The following is a 6140-nucleotide window of genomic DNA, read 5'->3' on the forward strand; positions in this document are numbered from 1 at the left end:
CTCTTAATGAAGTAAGAAAAAATTATAAGACTATATTATTTGAAATAAGAACAAAACTATAAGATTAAGAACAAAACTAATACATAATCAAAATTAAACGAGGTCTTTGATTTTCGGTGGCCAATGAATATAATGATGAAATATTATATATCATGCTTTATATATAGGTTTATTTGTGACTTTTGGATTTCTTTCGCTTAGTGTTTTTTCATATTCTTATAACTCCTACTTTCTTTTATTACTTTACTTAATGTGCTAATAATTGATAATAAATAATGTGTTAATATAATACTTATGATATAGAGATAATAAAAGCTCGTTAATTCATTTATTCTTTTTTCAAAAAAAAAAACTCATTTATTCCTTTTGCTCCTACGATGCCAACTAAGCTAAAAAGTCTCTAAAACACTTCTTGTAAATTCTCTCTACTTCCGCTATTATATATAGTATAGATAGATTGGTTTAAGTGAAAATTTAGTCTAATCGTTTAAACTAGATTTCAAGTTTGATTAATTTTATATCAAAAAAAAAATTTTTTGATAATTATATCAAAAAAATCTTAATTAAGAAAAGACTACTTAAAAAGTGCGACTAAACAATCTCGAACTGAATACTCAAATTATTTGTAAAAAAAGTGTTATGTTTGATTCGTTATTGTTGTTATTATAAACATCATAAATTAAATAATATGTAAGTTTTTTTCTAAATTTTTGAAGCTTTCCTTGATTTTGAGTTAGAAATACTCCCCGTGCCCTTACATTCTTCGTGAAAATATGATATGAAATGAAATTCATTTATATATTAACTTTTTTATGTTAAAATAGACCGAAATTATAAGAATACTAACTAATTCTACACACATGCAATGCACAAAATATATAATATTTTTAAAGATATCAAATATAACTAAATTTACTATGATCAACATATATTGATATACAATTTATAGGCTTAAAGCATTATTAGTACCATGACCTACCCAAATGTTACTATTTATTCATGACTCATTATTTGGTAATATTGGGCTGATATATTTACCCACTGAATTATTATTTGATAACATTTTCTATCGTGTCCTGTCAAAATTGATGAAATCTCAACCAATGTAGATATTAAGCTAAAAAATTTCCTAAATTTTTAACATTTAATTTTGTTTTTTTTTTGTGTGGATAGGTTTCTGTTAGGTAGATTAAGATTTTAACATAAATGTTAACTTATCATCCACATTGGTTGAGATTTCGCCAATTTGATAAGTTAAAGGTCAAAGACCAACATCTTGAATAAGTAAGAGGCCAAATGTTATCAAATAGTAATATCAATGGAGGCCAATAATACTTTAACCCTTCATAATATAACTAATTTTACATAAATAACTCACTAAAAATTATTAAGGGATCATTCTAAAAAAATCATGTTGTTTAGCTGATTCACATATAAACGTATGTGTGTGTGTGTTTTTTTTTTTCAAAATGAGGATGGTGAATATCGTCATTATAGATTGCAAAACATTTTCTCACTCTATGAGTTTTACTGACCTAACAAATGGTAAACTTATTGTAAATATGACTCTCCTCTCAATCTATTTATTTCACCACTTCCTCACCTATAACGCCCGTAAAAGAAATATATTATTATTTTGTACATGTGAATCTTTAAAATTAGGATCCTAAAATAATTAATTAAAATTTGTTAATTTTGATAAAAGTAAAAATTAATATTATATATTATATTTGAAAGAAAATTTTATATATTAATGTTTGTGATAAATTAGTAGTTTTTTTTAAGAATAATAAGTTAGTATTAATATATATATATATATATATATATATATATATATATATATAGATAGAGAGAGAGAGAGAGAGAAGAGAAGAGATCAGGTGTGACACATTTCTTATGGTGTGACAAGGACTAATTTGTAACTAACCAAAATGAGGTGACAAATTTGTAAATAAAAGGAAAGAGAAAATTGTTTTATTTTTTTCTTTAAAATGCATTTTCCTAACTTTTCCAACCTTGTTTTTCAAAAAAATTTATACCGTTGGACTCATCTTAATTAGACGGTCATTTTAAGATCCCAGAAGCTCGGGTAAAAAAATTTCCGGTGAATGGAATTCGGCGATCTATTTTTCTGGGAGAAAAAAATGTCTAGAAATTCTCAAAAAATTCCAGAAAATGTAAAACATTATTCTGAGAAACTTTAATTCTTGACTCAAAATGAGATTCCTTACGGTTTAGTCCCAAATCAACGGAATCTGGCGGTTAGGTGGGCGTTTTCTGATAAAAAACCCAAAAGTGCCCAGAAAATTCTCAAAAAATTGCAGAAAATGTAAAAAATTATTTGGAGAAACTTTAATTCTTGAGTCGAAGTAGGATTTCTTACGGTTTAGTCCTAATAAAACGTTTTCCTTAATTTTATCCATTTTACATGCTTCAACAATTTATTGGGTCAAAACTGTAAGAAATCTCGCTTCGGTCCAAGAATTAAATTTTCTTAAAATAATATTTTACATATTCTGAAATTTTTTGAGAATTTTCTGGACATTTTTTTCTCACCAGAAAACGTCCACCCGGATTCCGTTCACCGGAATTTTTTTTACTTGAGTTTCAGGGATCTTAAAATGACCGTCTAATTTAGACGAGTCTAATACTATAAAAATTTTCGAAAAACAAGGTTAGAAATATCGGGAAAATATATTTTAAAGAAAAGAAATAAAACATTTTTATGTTGGAACAATATAAGTATTATGTTGGAACAAATGGTACACTGATTTGGAACAATATAAGTATGACAAATAACGTGCCCAAAAAATTATCAAAAAATTCCAAAACATATAAAACATCATTTTAAGAAACTTTAATTCTTGGCTCAAAGTGAGATTCCTTATAGTTTTGACCCAAGAAATTGTTGAAGCATGTAAAATGGATAAAATTAAGGAACAAGTTTTATTGGGATTAAATCGTAAGAAATCCCGCTTCGACCCAAGAATTAAAATTTTTTAGAATAATGTTTTAAATTTTCTGGAATTTGTTGAGAATTTTCTGGGCACTTTTTTTCTCGTCAGAAAACGCCCACCCGGATTCCGTTCACCGGAATTTTTTTTACTTGAACTTCAAGGATCTTAAAATGACCGTCTAATTTAGACGAGTCTAATAGTATAAAAATTTTCGAAAAACGAGGTTAGAAATGTCGGTAAAATGTATTTTAAAGAAAAGAAATAAAACAATTTTCTGTTGGAACAATATAAGTATTATGTTGGAACAAATGGTACACTGATTTGGAACAATGTAAGTAGGACAAAAAACGTGCCCAGAAAATCATCAAAAAAATTCAAAACATTTAAAACATCATTTTAAGAAACTTTAGTTCTTGGCTCAAAGTGAGATTCCTTACAGTTTTGACCCAACAAATTGTTGAAACATGTAAATTGGATAAAATTAGGACTAAACCGTAAGAAATACCGCTTTGACCCAAGAACTAAAGTTTCTTAGAATAATGTTTTACATTTTCTGGATTTTTTTGAGAATTTTCTGGGCACTTTTTTTCTCGCCGGAAAACGTCCACCGGGATTCCGTTCACCGGAATTTTTTTTACTTGAGCTTCAGGGATCTTAAAATGACCGTATAATTTAGACGAGTCTAATAGTATAAAAATTTTCAAAAAATGATGTTAGAGATGTCGGGAAAATGTTTTTTAAAGAAAAGAAATAAAACAATTTTCTCTGTCATCTTTTTCATTTTATTTACAAATTTACCACCTTGCCCTTTTTAATTATCATCAAAACTACGTAGTTTTGTTATGTCACACAATAAGTTTTTTGTCACACCCTAACCCCTTGTCACACTGGATCTCACCCATATATATATATATATATATAGGAGTTTTCAATGGTGAGTCTCCACCCATGGTGAGTCAATAGGTGACCTGCTATAGCAGGTTACCAAGTTACCTAAATACATATTTCTCTCTCCATGATAAATACCATTACGTTTTTTTAATAAAGGCTATTACGTTTTTTAAAAAAAGGTTTCTCTCACCACATTAAATTCTTCTTCTTCACCATCGCTATACCTCTGGTGTCTGGTTCTATAATAATTTTTGTATTAATCTTACTCATGGATACTAAATCCATATCTTTCTTTACGGTCTTTTTATGTTAATTTTTCTGATTGATTCGAGATCCATATCGTTATAATAAATACATATCATTCTTGTTAAAAAATTTCTGGCTGATTTGAAATATATATCGTTAACACCTCTGATTCGAAATATAATACATGGACGGTATTTCGATTTCCTTTAATTCATAAATAGATTTTGGTTTCTGATTATGACCACCATTTTTATTAGTAACTTCATTAAAGTTCATGAAGTTGAAGATAAGCTTATGGATTTAAGTTGATTTATATAATTATGTATTCGGTTAATTTCTGATTTGGGATATACAATTAGAATTGGGAATTTGGGATTGGAGTATGATCAAGAACATGTCTACATGGAAGTGATAAAACTATGAGTATATAAAGGTGTTGATACTTCAATTATGAAAACTGCAACAATTTGTAACGAGGAATATGATCAAGAAGACGTATACATATTTTGCAGAAATTTGAAACATAAGTATGAAGAAGATGTCTTCTTATGCCATATATATTAGAATCGTATAACTATCAATAAAATCTATACTATTTTAACGATGTAATCTCTTTATGTAATATGTCTCACTCAATTGTTCACAATTCTTTCTGATTTGAGTATGAGTTGCAAATTGTTTAATTAAATGAAAGATATCCTTTTTTTGTATTGTTTTTTTAAGTTACTAAAAAAAATAACAACCATAAGATATAACATTGCTAAATTATGTTGTAGCTAATATTAAATGAGCAATGAAAAGGTACAACAAGTAAAGATTGACATTCGATGAACTAATCAATATTGCTATCAGAGTTCTCTTCCAAATCGTCATCCTTAAATTTATGACAATTCCTTGAATCATGACCAGTCCGACCACACGTTTTACAATGGTTAGGAGTATTTCTTTTTCTTTTGGTCTGGCCTTTGTTTTGGGGTTTTGATGAAGAAGCAACCTGTTTTGATTTCAGCGTACTAGCCACGGTAGGTCGATCCCTTTGTTTGCTAACAGTGGAGTCCAAAACAGGATCATGAAACGTTCCTTCAGCATTTTGACCATGTTGGGTCTCGTCCTCTGCGGGGTATTTGGACAATTCCACATTCAATGCAGATACAACTTGCATAGCCCTTTGAAAAGATTTGTCTGATTTTGAAGCAAGGTATGAAGTTATACCACAATTCTTTGAAAGTGATCCGTACCTCAAATTTCTAGCTGATTCTGGATGAGGGTACTTTCTTTCCTCATGGTTGGTTAAATAATCAAAATGTTTAGCATCTTTCAGCCAACGACGATTGACCAAACAATCAGGGAAATTCAGTATCTCCAAACTCTTCATAGATGCAAAAATATGTCTGCATAGAATTCCTTTCGTCTCAAATGAATAGCAATCGCATTGAATTTTTGCTCGATCATCGGAAATCGGAACTGTGCGCTTTGCCACTTTACCCCCGAATGGTTTTACATTACAAACAGCTTGATTCTCCTCACGGTCTATGATGGTAACATATTTTTCCGAGCGTTGCATCTCCCGCTTTATCCTTTTATAAATTTCCCTGGTGAAAATTGAAGAAACATCATCCTCCACACTTGGCATCGAAGTTTGGTTGGGCAATGTTTCGGTCATATTGATTCTACAGTGCTCTTCCATCTCGTTGAAGTGTAACATTGACAGAGAAAACTCAAAGTGTTTGAAAAACTTCCACAATGATATTTTGTTATCCAAGTCTTTTTTCAACAAAGAATTCATTGACTCGCATCGGCCCGTAGCTTTTGCACCGCCAAAATAATGACCACGAAGAAAAGTGTCTGCCCACTGCTTTCTAGTTGCATAATGTGCCTCTATCCATGCATTGGCTTCCAAATTGTATTCTTTTACCATCCCATTCCATTTAATCTCCCATTCGGCCTCTTCGTAGTATCTAGTGTGTTACAAAAAAATATAAACCGCGTTATCAGTATTGAAACCAGTAATGAAATTAGTATCAAAGGGATCGTAAACTTAAAACC

The sequence above is a fragment of the Euphorbia lathyris genome, chromosome 4 (assembly GCF_963576675.1).
Source record: "Euphorbia lathyris chromosome 4, ddEupLath1.1, whole genome shotgun sequence".
Classification (NCBI taxonomy): Eukaryota; Viridiplantae; Streptophyta; class Magnoliopsida; order Malpighiales; family Euphorbiaceae; genus Euphorbia; species Euphorbia lathyris.